The sequence below is a fragment of the Rhinopithecus bieti genome, unplaced genomic scaffold (genome assembly GCF_001698545.2).
Source record: "Rhinopithecus bieti isolate Rb0 unplaced genomic scaffold, ASM169854v2 scaffold_110, whole genome shotgun sequence".
Taxonomy (NCBI): domain Eukaryota; kingdom Metazoa; phylum Chordata; class Mammalia; order Primates; family Cercopithecidae; genus Rhinopithecus; species Rhinopithecus bieti.
The window spans coordinates 4,615,704-4,632,602 of NW_016803311.1; the positions used below are offsets into that span (position 1 = coordinate 4,615,704).

Consider the following 16,899-nt stretch of genomic DNA (forward strand, 5'->3'; position numbering starts at 1 on the left):
GTTGGTTTTGAAAGCACAACCTATTTCGTTAACAAAATAAAAGAACAAAGAGAAACTCACCTTTTTCTGTTAAAGGAGAATTAAATAAGTGAAATCGATAAACAACAATAAAAGCACTTTGACTTCGTTAACTGGAGAAAGGCTGTGTGATATTTCCGTGAAACAAGCTTGTTAATAAGGATTTTAATTTAGACTGAAATTCTACCTCTTATCCTAATGGTAAAATACATTTTTTAAAAAAACTGTATCGATGGCTTATTTATTGTGGATCTGAAGATATATCCTAATTGCAACTTTTTTACATAAAAAGGAAACTAGTGAGGTTCTTCTCTAGTATAAAAAAGTATTATAATATAGCCAATATAAGATTTAGTCAGGCTAAATTTATATTGTACCAGTAGACTGTAAGAATCCCATTAATGCTCCATTGATATCATCAATGAAGGAAAAGGCAAAATGGATGCATTGCTTCTGCTCCACTGGGTCTGTAATGAAGCAGCATTATAGCAGCTGCTGTCTTTTTAAACAGCTTTGCTTTTTTTCCCAAGGCATCACTTGGTATATTGCAAGATTCTCCAGAAAAATATCTTTTGACCTTGTGGTCCTTTCTTTTTATTATTTTTTCCCCAAGAACCATGGCCTTCCACTTGCCACTGTGGTGCTATAGCGTAATTTAAAACGTACAATGGAAATTTCAAATAAAAAGGAAGAGTTTGAGATTGGTACTGCCAAAGGCATCTGTGGCAGTGGATCCTAATAGTTCAGGAATCTTGGCCATTAGAAAGTTTCACAGCCTTTAGTGATATGATGGATAACCTGCTGAAGGAGTGGAAATCTCAATCATTCTTTCCTTTCCTTGGCTAAGAAAATATATACAAAGCTTTCTACAAAGGTACAATTAATATTTTGTCAAACTATAAAGCCATACATAGTGCTGAGCTAGATTCCCATCCAATTAGCCTGTTTGTTTCAGCTGTTGGCATGACATGACCCTGGTTATCATTGCCAGATCATTCATGCAGCAATTCACTCTCATTGCTAAGGTGGCCTAAATGAATAGCCCGGTGTACTGAAGTTAGTTCATTCTCTCTCTCTCTCTCTCTCCTGTTTCTGTGTGTGTGTATGTCTGTGTGATTTGACAACTTCTGTACACCCACCCGAAAGAACAGAATAGAAGATATTTCAAGGCTAAAACTTTTAAATGATGAAACTTAAACTTTTGAAATTATGTTGCCCTGGGCATCCATATTAAGAGGAGGGGCAATATATGCAAAGAAGCACAAGAAAAATATAAAGAATGCATTAAATCAGCTGCAAATAAGAAATTATTGAATAATGATAATACTTGAGCTACCTTTCTAAATTCTACAAGGTGAAGTTCTGGGTTTCCTATGATCTAAAAATATCTGACACTCTGTAGATATTCAAAACATATTCTCATGGTTTTCCAGTGAGAATTGCCCTGAATTCCAAAATTTCCCATTCATTGCTTCTGGAATATTACTCTTAGATGATCTATCTCAGAATTAAGATATACAATAATAGGCTGGGTATGGTGGCCCACACCCATAATCTCAGCACTTTGGGAGGCTGAGGTAGGAGGATTGCTTGAGCTCAGGACTTTGAAACCAGCCTGGGCAACATGACGAGACCCTGTCTCTACAAAAATTAGCTGGACATGGTGTTGTGCACCTGTAGTCCAGCTACTAGGGAGGCTGAGGTTGCAGTGAGCCAAGATCACACCACTGCACTCCAGCCTCAGCAAAATGTGACCCTGTCTCAAAAAGAAATCTCCAATAATAATTCTTACTCTTGCATTTACTTATGCACTGAAACTCCTGCCTCTCTTCATCTGAACTCTGCCAACAGATAAATATTTTTTTTTAGTGAATGGTACCACCATTTATCTACTGCTGACAATAGCCACTTGGATGCCATCCTAGATTTATTCTTCATACTCTACTGCAAGTCAAGTCATTTTGACCTATTAATTTTCCATCTGATATAGCTCTCAATTCCATTCATTATTCCTCACCATCCTCGCACCCCTTAAGTTTAGACTTCGAGTGTTTTTCCCTTTGATTACTGATTATTTCATTTGATTATATTTCAAAAGTTTACCTTTCTTGGTCTTCTTTCTTTCTTTCTAATTTATTCTGTACACAATTATCAATGATCTTTCCAAAATGTCACACTAGTATGTCACTCATCTATTTTAAAGGTATCAATGGTTTACCAGCTCATTAAATATAAAATCTGAACTCTTTAGCTTATACAAGGCCCTTCCTGATCTGCCTTCTTATGCCTTTGCAGAATTACCTTTTCTTCTATCCTTATTGGATCCTTACCAAACTGCTTGCAGTTCCTCAAATGTTCCATACTTTTTCTTGCCTCTTTCCATTTATATGTACTATTTCCTCTACACAGAATGTTATCTTCCTTTTCCCCATGATCAGTTTCAACATTTCACTTAACACAGTGAAATTAACACTTCTCTATGAATCTCCATGCTATGAATTTTGGTTTCTCCGTAACAGTTAGTGTATACCTTCAGCATAGCACTCGTAATATTATAATATGATGCCCATTGTACTCATTTCTTCTAGCATGATGTGAGCTTTTTGATAGTGAGGATTGTGTCTTAAATCTTTGTCTTCAACAGCAATTTTATGCTTGACTTGAGTTCATTCATTCAGCAAATACTGATCAAGTAGTTATTATTTGTAAGGAATTCTTCCAGTCATTGGAATGAGCAAATCAAAGCTCCTATTTTGTAGGCTGAATTTTGTCTTCCAAAGCTCAAGTAAGCTTACCTGGTTGGCAATACCCCATATGTATTGTCACAAATCATTTCTGGGAGAAGACAGTGTTGTTCAAGATACATTGGGAGAGGACACCTGGAAAATCTACATGTGGAAGTCTTGAATATGCCTTATGTACTTCTTCCCTTGATTAATTTTAATCTGTGTTATTTCACCACAATAAACAGTAACCATGAGTATAACAATTTCCATCAGTTCTGCTGGTCATTTTAGCAAATCACTGGCTTTGGGAAACCCCGACCTTGCAGGTCTTGTCATAGAGAGTGGGCATGGGAACTCTCTAACTTTTTAGGGGCTAAGAAATGTGGGGCAAGTAAATATTTGTGAGCATCACTGTGCTTGCCACTATCCTGCACAACCTATTTTCCAACCACCGCTAGAGAAATTCCCTAAAAGGTACGTCATTTTACCTTTCTGCTCAAACCTTTCCAATGATTTTTCAGTTTATAGGATAAAAACCAGATTTGTTAATGTGGATTACAAAGGACATGTATAATACAGTCTTTTGCAAACTGCCTGATGTCAGAGCCAACTAGTTTTCCTGGCAAGATAACAGCTACAACCCAACTGGCTTTCCTTGACCATTTTAAGCATGTATCTGTCTTATGAATTTTGAACTTGCTATTCCCTTTGCCCTTAATATTCTTTTCACTCTTTTCCCCATATATCATTTCCCGAATACTCTCTTCAGTACCTCCTACCTGTGACCCTTATTTTCCTGTAGTGATTTTCACAGGGCCATCCCCCACATAGGCATGCCTTTCTTAATGCAGTTTTCCATTGCCCATCTGCCTGACCATATGGCCAAACCACTGGCTACTACTCATGGGTCAGTAAAAGCCCAAACATAGTGGACTTTTATCGCCATTCAATTCTTTCATCACGGCAAGGAAAATGGTATGCAAATAAACTCATTGAACTAATTTGTTCTTATCTTCTTCAGTCATTTCACACGCTGGTCTTAGTGCAGCAGTCTTGCAAATAGGAAGCTGTGTTTCAACATTGAAAATACCATCTATAAACCAAGCATCTCTTTGTTGGTCAACAGAGAGCTGTTCACAGGGCACTGTCCATGTGACCATAGGATCTCTCAGTTACTTATGTGGTTCCAAGTCAGACCTATGGAAAAAAAGGCTCAGTAATCACTATCCTGCATTCCCTCAGTAACATGTTTCTGCACAAACCATACTCATTTTATTATGAAACTTTTCTGGGTACTACCCTCTTTATAAAAACGTTTTTTCATCATCTTCCAAGACGTTGTGGGTATTTCCAGTTTCAAGGTTATCTTATGTCCTTCAGTCATAGGAACAGTCTCAATTAATGCCCAACAGAGACCCAGGAATTTGTTCCACAAGCACCTGTATTGCATAAATATTCAATTATAAGAAAGAGGAAAATGGTTTTTGAGAAGAAAAAAAAATAAGAGACTTCACCCAGTCAGAGGGGTCTAAGAAGGCTTTCTTAGGAAATTTAAATCTATGCTAATGTCAGATTATTTTTAGCCAAACGAAGAAGAGTGTTTCAGCCAGAAGAAATATGGTGTGCAGATACCAAGAGCTGAGAAAAAGCCTGGCACATTTAAGGACCTAAATAAGAGCTCCAAGAGAGTGAATGTGAGAAAGTGGCTCCAGATGTGGCTAAAAGACTACAAAGGCCAGAGGTTGTAAGACCTTAATTCTTAATGCCGTATTTTTTAACATCAGTGATCTTATGTGCATTATAATCAATTCAAAAAATATATATTGTGACCGAGAGAGAAAAATTAGACATTATATACCTGTGAATAGGATGAAATGTTATTTCCTAAATGTTACTTATCTTCTCCATAGCAGACACATCTCTATGTAACCCCTGTCAGAAAGGTATAGAGATGAGGGAATTTTGCAAGACCAAGGTTATTTCAGGTTCTCCTGGTTGGCATGACTCAAGAAACTTTGTCGGATCTGAGAGGTGCTTTCTTTTTCAAATTTGAAGCTGAGGAGCTTTTTCCAAAGGTCTTTCATGTAGGGCAAAGAAGGACTTAAGACTGAATTGTGATACAAAAATCCATCAAATGGGTTTGTTGCTTCTACTTTTAGTTTGAATTCCCATGTGAGTGAAGATACAAAGGAAAAAACAAGCCATAAATGAAAAGATATTAGGGAACCTTCAACTTTGCAAATCTTGTCTTTTCTTTAGCTCCAGCTATTATAATTATCATCAATCAAAATGAGTTGTCAGTGAAAAAGATTATCACCATTTAAACCAATCTGATAAACATATTATATAATAGATGTTAGGTTAAGTATCATGTTTGAAACAAAGAGTTCCTAAAATTATAGCCTTGAAAAATGTATACTCCTGGGCATGGTCACCTCAGCAGTCCATGCGTGTTTTTCACTTAGAATCTAAGAAGTCTGATTTCCCTAATCCTATTATTGAATTAATTATACATTCTTAAATTGGTTCAACCATGTGCAAAACAATGTGGTGATTCCTCAAAGACCGAAGAACAGAACTACCATTTAATCCAGTGATCCCATTACTGGGTATATACCCAAAGGAATATACCCATGGAATTAACCTAAATGCCTTTCAGTGGTAGACTGGATAAAGAAAACGTAGTACATATACACCATGGAATACAGCCATAAAAAGCACAAGATCACGTCCTTGGTAGAAACATGGATGGAGCTGGAAGCCATTATCCTTAGCAGACTAATACAGAAACAGAAAAGCAAATACCACATGTTCTCACTTATAAGTGGGAGCAAAATGATGAGAATACATGGACACATAGAGGAGAGCCACAGACACTGGGGCCTACTGGGTGGAGGGTGGGAGGAGGGAGAGTATCAGGAAAAATAACTAGGAGGTACCAGGTTTAATACCTGGGTGCTAAAATAAGCTGTACAACAAATCCCCATGACACAAGCTTACCTATATAACAAACCTGCACATGTGCCCCTGAACTTAAAATAAAAGTAAAATTATTAATTACACATTCTTAATTATTTCCATTCTAACTAGTTAATACACATGTGATATGTATATTATAGTCTTACATCATTTCCCTTAACAGTAGAAATATTGCTAAAATAAAAAGAAAAGAGATTGTATTATCCTACCTGAAAATAAAAAATTATACAGTAGTGTGAGGGTCAGAAAGGGAGAGAATACAAAATTGCTGTTTTTAGATGTATTATAATAAATTGGCAAGTTATCAAAATATTACTAGGCTAAATTTATTCATTAAACAAATGTTTATTTAGTAGCTATTATTTGCCAGATACCAGTCTAGGCATCTAGGCTAGTGCAGAGACCGATAAACAAAGATTACTGTGTTTGTGGTGTTGCATTCTTCTGACAAAGTCAGTACATAACAGCTATATTACAAAGTGATAAATGCTATGGGGACAAAAGGTAGAACAGAACACAGGGATAGGCAATATCAAAGAAGGGATGCGTCAGGTAGAATTTTAAACACTTGGGAAGTGTACACTACATTGAGAGGGTGACATTAGAGCAAAAACTTGAAGAAGAAAGAAATTAGTCATGTTTGCATCTTAGGGGAAGGATATTTTAAGCAGAATAAGTACCTCAAAGGCGTTGAGAATGTACCTGGTGTGTTGAGAAAACAGGAGAGAGGACAATATGACCAGGGTAAGAATGGCAGGAGATGAAAACAGGGTGTAGAGAACCAGATCATTCAAAGCCTTGGGTGCCTTTGTAAGGACCTTGGGTTTTACTGAGAGTGGTATGAAGGGTTATTGGAAAATTTGAAGCAGAAGAGTAACACGATATGGCTTATATCTTAAAGAATCACTGTGGTCCTATGTTGAAATTAGATTGTGGGTAATAGGACATAAGATGAAGCAAGGAGATGCAATGGTTGGTTTTATGTGTAAACTTGTCTAAGCTATAGTGCCAAGTTATTTATTCAATCACTAATCTAGATGTTGCTGAGAAGACATATCATAGATGTGGTTAGCACCCATAAACAGTTGACTTTAATTAATGGAGATTATCCTCCATAATGTGGGTGGGCCTCACCTAATATGTATGTATATATATGTTTATAAATATATGATTATGTATGCACACATAATGTGTATATACATGTTTATAATGTGTATATATTCACACGCCCATATGCTCAAGGCCTATTCTGTTTCTCTAGACAATCTTGACTGATAAAGGAGGCTATTGCAACAATATTGCAAAATAGTCTGGTGACTGGGAGCAGGATGGTAATAGTGTAGGTAGTGAGAGCACACATATGTGTGTATATATATTTATAATGTGCATATATGCACACGCCCATATACACATAGCCTATTAGTTCTGTTTCTCTGGACAATCTTGACCCACAAAGGAGGTGATGGCAACAATGTTGCAAAATAGAATGGCGGCTGGGAGCAGGATGGTAATAGTGTAGGTAGTGAGAATCATTTGATTCTGGATTTATTTATTTCAGAATTTCCAGACAGGATGGGATGAAATGTAAGAGAAAGAGAAAAATCAAGGAGGGTTCCAAGGTTTTCTGCCTGAGTCAACTTTATTCCTGAATCCAGGGACATCAGGAAATGATCAATTTAGGTATGACTATCATAACTAACACTTATTTAACCTGAAAAATACCTATTTGGGTATTATAAAGGAAGATATTCTTGTACTCAATAATAGAATGATGTAAACTTGGGCAAATTAATTAACTATAAGACCAACTTTCCTCGCCTGATGAAAAGTAGGCAAAAAATGCCAGGCTCACTCAGATTGATGAAAGTTAAAACTGATGATATATGCAAGTTATTTTGCACAGAGCCTGACAATAAGTTCTTAATAAACCATTTAAAAAGTATTTGTATTATTCCATTACTGAATATCAAACTGTACCAAGTACACATAATACTGGGTAATTAAGGGTTAATGCAAGAAATGTCCATCTAGTCACTGGATGAGGACTGCTCCCAGGTAGGAGGCCCATAATCTTTGGCAAGGCAGCTCCCTCTAGTTAGAGAGCAAGTCTGAAAGCGGGGAGTGCTGGTTAATAGGACGTGCCAACTTGTCTGGGCTAAGAGATTCCCAGGTAGCTTTGAATACATTATTTCTGACTGTGTCTACGAGGGTGTTTCTGGAAGAGATTAGCATCCAAATTGATAGACTGAATAAAGAAGATCTACCCTAACCAATGTAAGTGGCATTATCCAACCATGGTGGTCCAAGTAGAACAAAAAGGCAGGGCCAGGTGTGGTGGCTCACGCCTATAATCCCAGCACCTTGGGAGGCCGAAGTGAGAGGATCACATAAGACCAGGAATTCAAGACCAACCTGGGCAACATAGCGAGACTGTCTCTGAACAAACAAACAAAAAAGTAGCCAGGTACAATGGTGTGCACCTGTAGTCCAGCTACTTAGGAGGCTGAGGCAAGAGGATTGCTTGAGCTCAGAAGGCTGTTATGAGCTATGATCATGCCACTGCCCTCCAGTCTGGCTGACAGAGCAAGACCCTGTCTCTTAAAAAAAATAATAAAAATAAAGAACAAAAAGGCAGAGGAAAGGGGAATTCACTTTTCCTGTTTGAGCTAGGACATTCATCTTCGGCACTTGGACATTTAGACATTTCTGACATTTCGACTGGCTTTCTGACATTTAGACTGGGCCTAGGACTTACACATGGGTACCCCACACCCAGTTCTCAGGCTTTTGGACTAGGACTGAATTGCACCATAGGCTTTCCTCACTCTTCCGCTTGCGTATGGCAAATCATGGGCCTTCTCAGCCTCCATAATGAATCATTTGAGCCAATTCCTATTATCTCTCTCTCTCTCTCTCTCTCTCTCTCTCTCTCTCTCTCTTTAGCATCTGTCTTCCCATCCATCCTTCCATCCTATCAGTTCTGTTTCTCTGAAGAATCCTTACTCACACAGGGATGTATCTGTGGGCAATCAGAAGCCAACACTTCCAAAATCTGGGTGGATAATTTTCTTGGATAAAGGAGTTTTGTTGGGTGGCACATCACAATATCCATTATACTGTGAACTGCTAAGCTCACTTCTATCAGGTCAGGCCCTCTTTTAAATTGATTGCTGAAGGTGAACAATTAGAGCCTCTTATTGCTGCATTTATGCCCTGGGTAAGCAGGGAAGCAGAAAAACATTTCCATCATCTTTTTAAAGTTAATCTTATGCTGGACATATGATTAGGGGTTAATTAGGCCAATCTTCTATGAACATGAGGAAGAAGTGGCTTATCAATGTTCACAATTGTTTTTATTAAATATAAAATTTGTATCATGTCCCATTTCTTGGTCAGATGAAGCCTTCGCAGGTGTGACTTGTGTTATTGATACATTCAAAATCAATTATACATATATAGCCACACTTCTTATAAAGCAGCCAGAATTTAGGAAAAGGCAGAATTGGTATAAATCATTAAGACCCAAATGAAGTCCTTATTTAGATAATTAAATACCTTAATCTAAAATCCAGTTACTAAAAAGGAAGTTGACATTTTCAAATATAGATACTTTCCTTTATTTTTGAAGTTAAGATCTATTAAATAACACTGTGAAAGAGAGTCATACTGGTAGTAGCAGAAATCAGAAGACGGTAAGAAATGTCCAAGGAAATTTTCTATGTATAACATTTATCTAGACATGGAACTGATGTCTACAGAAAATACTCTAAGTATCATCTTCGGAAGTAATCCAGCTGAAGTCTGGGACCAATTTGCTATGACACAGCAGTTCCACCTTTTTTTCCTGGAGGTTGAAAGTTAGACAGTCTGGGTGCTTTCCAGATTGTAATTTGAAAGGCACTCAGCTACTACACAGAATTGTTAGTTTTCTCCCAACCCCCGGCCACTGCTGTGTGAAAGCAAAGGGAGGGGGCTGAAGGTACAACCTAAGGGTGTCAACTCTTACTTATTGAACAAGAACCTGCATACACAATGCCAGTGATGTGATTAATCATTCCCTGGTCCAAAAAGAAGGTCGTTCATGTTGAAATTTTGATTTATGTGTGCTCTTGCATTATCTCCTAAACCCTAGCCACTTGCCAGCATGCACAGTGTAATGAGTTTGGCATTTGTGTAGGACTTTAAAAACATTAAATAATGAATCCCTCTAGAACATCTCCTTGTATTACTATATCCTACTCAATTTTTAAGTAGCGAAAATAGAGATAGTGTATAATTTCACTAAATCCTCATATCGGTAAAAGTAAAGTAGAGGAGTAGGAATAATTAAATGTGTTCAAACATTATAATGTGGAATCATTAAACATGCCTCATAGAGTCCAAGTAGACTCCATAGGTCTAGAAAAGTGATGATTTCAAACTTATCAAGGAAATTAGGAGATTAGACTGTTCAAAGGGGTTTTTCTTTATATTTACTAGTGTTAATATCATCTAATAATTCTTCTGGCTTAGTCATCTTCCTCCAGCTAGTATCATACTCACTCAAAATTGATTACTTTTAATGAATCATAATTTACATGTCAATTTTGACTCCATTCTTTAAAATGCTAAGATACTAAATTTTAGAATATGTTTTCTGTTCTTTTTAAAAATGCATATTTGCTATCGAGTTAAAATTCTTTATTCTACTAGTGTGTGGAAATGCCTTGTAGCTGTTGTTGTATTTGGCTTTCATCACCAAATACTAGTGAGCATATCTGTGCATCCAAAACTTTGAAAAGTTACCTTGTAAACCGAAATGTTTTAGTAATAATCTATGTGAAGATGGCAGCTGCTGAGATAATAAAATAGATTTTCTCGAAAAAAGAAGCAAGCGATTTCAAGCTGCTAAAGTGCCTTAAAGTGCAGAGAAAAGAAATATACATAGTCTTAGTCATAGCAGTTAAATACATGGGATTTTAATGGAGGAATATATATATATGTGTGTGTCTGTGTGTGTTTGTGTATATATATATATATTTGTGTATATTCCTATTTTATATATATATTCCTATAATCCAGGCATATATATTCCTTATCTTATATATATATTCCTTATCTTATATATATTATATATATATATATATTCCTATAATCCAGGCATATATATTCCTTATCCAGAATATAAATGCCTGGATTATAGGCTGATTTGGGTCAGCTTGGGCTTTGGTTTTGGCTACTTCTCAGGTGTGGTAGTGAACAGAAGCAAGGTGCAGTACCTTTACAAAGCAGACAGTCTAATACAAGAATTTCTCATGTTAAGGAGGGATTTCAGAGGAGGACTTGGCAAACCAAAACAAAACCAAATATAAATGAAACAAAACGCTATAACCCCTTTTGAATATGACTGCAAGAAAGCATAAGGGTACCTTGGCACTAAATAGCCTGTGAGAAAAAAACAAAAAACAAAAAACAACAACAACAACAAAAAACTGATGTCCTGAAGAAGTCGTGATTATGGGCTGGCCCTCACAAGGATTTTCAGCCTTGTTCCCAACAGCGAGAGTTCACACCTTTCCTTTGTTGGTGGGGCTCCCAGATTGGTGGTGCCCCCTAGTGCCCAGCAAACGCAAATGTAAATCCTTGAGCGTTAAGCCTCTGTCTGTATTCTACTTTTGAATCTTCGAAAAACTTCATGAGGGCAGTAACAAGGCAAATTAAAAACGAATTAAGTATCAAGAATATGGCCTGGCGCGGTGGCTCACTCCTGTAATACCAGCACTTCGGGAGGCCAAGGCGGGCGGATCATCTGAGGTCAGGAGTTCGAGACCAGCCTGGCCAACATGGTGAAACCCCATTTCTACTAAAAATACAAAAATTAGTCAGGCGTGGTGGCGGGCACCTGTAATCTCAGCTACTATGGAGGCTGAGGCAGGAGAATCGCTTGAACCGGGGGTGGAGGTTGTTTCAGCCTGGGCAACAGCACGAGACTCTGTCTCAAAAAAGAGAAAAAAATATCAAAAATATAAGGCATCTGAATGAGAAACTAGAGAAACAAACCTGAAAAGATATTCCAGATATTGGAAGTATCAATATAAATAAACATTTCAAAAATGATGTTTACAAGGTTTAAATGGCAGGGCACTGTGGCTCACAACTGTAATCCCAGCACTTTGGGAGGCCGAGGTGGGTGGATCACGTGACGTCTGGAGTTCTAGACCAGCGTGGTCAAGGTGATGAAACCCCATCTCTACCAAAAAAATACAAAACTTAGCCGGGTTTGGAGGCATGCACCTGTAGTCCCAGCTACTTGGGAGGTTGAGGCAGGAGAATGGCTTGAACCTGGTAGGCAGAGGTTGCAGTGAGCTGAGATCGCACCACTGCACTCCAACCTGAGTGACAGAGCAAGACTCCATCTCAAAAAAAAAAAAAAAGATTTAAAGAATAAAAGATAAGCTTTAAAAGATCATCAGGGTACACGAAAAGAAACAAAATTACATAACAGAGTTGAAAAATATTCAAATATAATTTCTAGATATGAAAATATAAAATAATTAAAAATTTACATTTAATACACATATTTGCACCACATGAAGGGAGCTAAAGAGATAATTAGTCACCTGGAAGATGGGAAATAGTATACAGAGTACAGAGGAAATACAGAGAAACAAACAAAATGGAATTCATCTTGAAAAAAATAGGAGACTTTGTAGATAGAATGAGAAACCATAATATGCCTCTAACAAAGCTCCAGAAGGAGCTAAGAGAGATAATGGGGTAGAAGCAATATTGGTAGGGATAAAAGCTTAAAATTTCTGGAATTAATGAAAGATGCTAATGTATCCATCCAGATTCATGAAGTCAACAAATCTGTTCTGCAACAGAATAAAGAGTTTCATACTAGACACAGTGTAGTGGAATAGAAAACATTAAAGTTAAAAAATTGAAATTAAAAATGGCTAGAGGTACAGAGATGATACCTTCAAAAGACTGGAGACTAACTTCTCAATAGATAATGGAAGCCAGAAGACAGGAGAATAGTATTGTCAACATGCTATGGAAAAAAACATGGAATGATAACACCAATTAATCTGAAAGAAGAAAAGGATGGCAATAGGAGGAAACAGATTAGGTACAGCATATAAATTGACAAAACAGAGCAAGTAGTTACAGTACATTTAAAGAAACCAGTGTCTGAAAATAAAGATTACATAACTTGATTTAAAAAGATTGCATGATATTAACAACAGCCACATCTAAAACACAGAAAGAAAGAAAAAGAATAAAGGACATATGCCATGCAAATATTAATTAAATAAAATTAAAATGGTTGTGTTATATCAGAAATAAAGACTTTAATGTAAAAAATGTTGATTGATCAAAAAAATTATCAGTAGTAATTGTGAAAATATGTGAACTAAATATAACAGAAATATAAGGATAAACAAAATGGGATATTTTTAAATACTTTTCCCAATAAATAGTAAGAAAGATAGTCACAAAGTCATTAAAGATATAGATTTGAATAAAACAACCATATTAACTACACATCTCTATCACTGTATCCATCTATCTATATAAATAAAATACATATATGTAATATACACACAAATGTGTGTGTGTATATATGTATACACCCCCAAGCACACAGATATGCATACATCTATATGTATGTATGTGTGTGTATATATGTCTGTGTGTGTGTATATATGTGTGTGTGTATATATATATATATATATATAAATGCTTTCTCCAGCAACTGGATAATACACAATTGTTTTAAGCACACCTGAAACAGTTGTCAAAATTGCTCTTTTTCTGGGTCATAAATTGAATGTTGTCTAATAGTTAAGAATAAAAATAATGACAATTAAGCTAGAATTAAATAAAGATAGCTAGACAAATGTCTATTTAATTGAATATCAAGACTAAGTAATATTAGTGTAAAAGAAGAAAGTAGAAAAAGAGCTGAACGATGATAATGAAAATGTTAGCACATAAGAAAAAACATGGAAGGCAGCTAAAGTCACACAGAAACAAAGTTTATATACATATATATAAAGTTTTAAATATATTTATGTATAAAATTTTAGACAGAGACAGAAAGTGTTGGAAATTAATGAACTACCAATCCTGATGCATTAGAAGCAGAACAGGCAAAATAAAAAATAGAGTCAGAAATTATTATTATGCATCAGAAAAATATATAATAAAGAGAATCATACAAACCAAAAATTGATTTTAAAAAGACAGCTTAAGTTGATTATTCCTCAGATTAGACTAGTTATGACAAAATAAAGAAGTCCCAAGCAAACTATATCTAGAACTAAATGGAAACATATCTCCAGATTCTAAAGATATTAAACAGATATTAATAGGATAATATGAAGAAACTTTTAGTGATAAATTTACACATTTAGATAACATAGATAAATTTCTAGAAACATCTGATCATCCAAAAGTGACTCCAGAAGGAAGAGAATAAATAAATAGGATGTACATAGACATTAAGAAACTAAATCATTAATCAAAAGCCTTCCCACAAAGAAACTCCAGTCCCAGATGGCTTCATTAATAGGTTCTGCCAAATATTCAAGGAAGAAATAATTTTATCTTACCAAACTTTCTGAAACTAGAAATAAAGAAAATACTCCCCAACTCATTTTGTGAGGTTAGTATAACCTTGACAAAACTCCTGAAAAGAGTATGTATTTCAAAAAAAAACTAAAATGCATACCCCTTTGACTCATAGATATAAGTGTAAAACTCCTAAGTCTAATATTCGCAAATGAAATCTAGAAAAATCTGAAGAAAAAATATTATGTCATCTCTGGTAAAAACCCAAGAATGTGCTGCAGTTCAGTTTTGCACTAATTGCTTAGAATCAGTGACCCCACATGTTTAAAAGGCAGGGTTCCCAACAAGACTGCTCTTACTGCCGACACCAGAAACACTTTGAGGCTCCCACATTCCCAAACTCACACTTCTGACCCGCTGGCTATAAATTCAGGGGTTCCCCCAGGCCTCTCAATTTTGATCACTTGCTAGAACATCTCAAAGAACTCAAGAAAGTACTATACTTAAAATCACAGATTTCTTTTTTTTTTTCTTTGTAAGGTATACAGACTAGGAGAATCAACCACATACAAAGACCCATAGAGACCAAAGAGAGGTTGGTTCACTACTAAGTCAATCAGTATAATTTACTACAATAACAGACTAAAAGAGACAAATCTTATAATTCTCTCAACAGATGAAGAAAAAAATGCATCTTCCAGTTGTGATAAATTCAACTTCTATGCATGATAAAACTCTTAGTCATTCACAACTGAATGAGAGCCATTCTAAATACTTCCCTGTCCCATGTTCAGTTTGTATATACAAATGGTCATTAAGAGCTATTATTTTTATTTTTATTTTTTTGAGACGGAGTCTCACTCTGTCACCCAGGGTGGAGTGCAGTGGCCGGATCTCAGCTCACTGCAAGCTCCGCCTCCCGGGTTTACGCCATTCTCCTGCCTCAGCCTCCCAAGTAGCTGGGACTACAGGCGTCCGCCACCTCGCCTGGCTAGTTTTTTGTATTTTTTTTAGTAGAGACGGGGTTTCACCGTGTTAGCCAGGATGGTCTCGATCTCCTGACCTCGTGATCCACCCGTCTCGGCCTCCCAAAGTGAAGAGCTATTATTTCTAAGTGCATTTTCTATTGGTTTTCTCTGTACCTGATGCTGTCCTATTTCTGGCCCCTGTTATCTCTCATTATTTTGATTGACCTATTTTCTTTTAATGTTGCTTATTTTCAATTCATCCCCCAAACTTTCTAGTATGTAAATCTATTTAAGCCCTTGCTTAATATTTTTCAATGAGTTTCCATGGTTTACAGCATGTAATTTGATACTTTGGAGCTCCCTATACCACTGAACAAAAAATCTTCCACATATTAATGATAAGTTAGAAGTATCAAACTTCCAGTTTGAAAAACTGTCACGTTTAACCATATTTGGGGAATTTATAGTAGCAAATAATATTAATTCTAAGAAAAATAATAGTTTACATTCATATAATACATAATAGTCTGTTAAGTGCTCATATTTGTATTATGACATTTTCTAAGAGCAAGTGTTATTATCCCTTCCTTCTTGATGAAATAACGAGACATAAGAAGTAATTTGTCCAACTAAATGGCAAAACTGGGAGTAGAACTCAGCTCTTGGATTATAAGTTTAATACTTTTTCTTTCTAAATACAAGTAACATTTTCTGCAGGAATTTGCCTCAGAAAGTCATTCCTCGGTATCTTGTAACTACTGGTATTTGGCCACTGTCTGCCGCGTTTATGTTTGTTTTACATTTGCCCTTTTCCTGGCCCTTCTGTCCTGTTTTGCCTGGCTACTGGACACTTTCGCTTGCTTATCTTTCTTGTCTATGCATGTGCCGAAAGAATAGTGGAATGGCAGGAGATAACAGTTGACTTTGCTCTTTACCCTTCTCTTCATCTGGCCCCATAACACAATATATTTTATTAGTATTCACCCTAGAGAATCTGTACAATTATGCCTGTGGTTAATAAATAACTAGATTAGACCATTTTAAATAATTTATATAGTCTGGTTCTCTTTCTTTGTTTTAAAGAGGAAAACATTCTTACCAACGCATGAACTTAGTTAAATTTAAAATAGTTTGATGAAGTAATATCTCTGAAAAGCATTTATTATCTTCTATGGAATTCATACTACCTTAGGTACAGTTTGCTGCTCTTTAAATCTAAGAATAGTTTATAACATAGTAAATATACCCAAGAAAATTAAGTTCATATTTAAGGTCATTGTATGCCGAAATCACTTTTCTAACCAGCCACTTTCATAACTCTGAGAAAAAAAACACAAAACAAAAGAACAACCAAAAACAACTAGCTTTCTTCTGCTGTTATACAACAATCAACACAGAAGATTTCTGTAACCAAATGTGTAAGGGTTTCTTCCCACTTATCAAGCAAGCAATCAATTCTGCAGCAGACACCAGTTGGGTCTCCTCCAACCTAGTTTCATTCCAAAACTACCCACATTAAGACAGCGTATGAAGATAGATCGTGCACAAGTTGAGGTTGCAGTCTCACAGGACTGCCTCCACTTCTGACGCCAATCGCAAGTCCGGGTTGTTTTACCTGTGCTTCTTTTTTTTTATTATTATTATTATTATAC

General features: G+C 36.1%; 1 long non-coding RNA gene across 5 annotated transcripts in view; it reads left to right on the forward strand.

Moving 5' to 3' along the window:
• LOC108530825 (uncharacterized) overlaps positions 1-16,899 on the forward strand; it is a 103,038-nt gene that overhangs the window by 41,267 nt on the left and 44,872 nt on the right. For 4 of the 5 annotated variants that reach the window (XR_001885977.1, XR_001885982.1, XR_001885986.1 and 1 more), the window contains one exon: positions 7,282-7,403. The exons of the other annotated variant lie outside the window; for it this stretch is intronic. This is a non-coding gene — a long non-coding RNA (uncharacterized LOC108530825). The remainder of the gene's footprint in view (positions 1-7,281; positions 7,404-16,899) is intronic. 5 annotated transcript variants of the gene reach the window in all.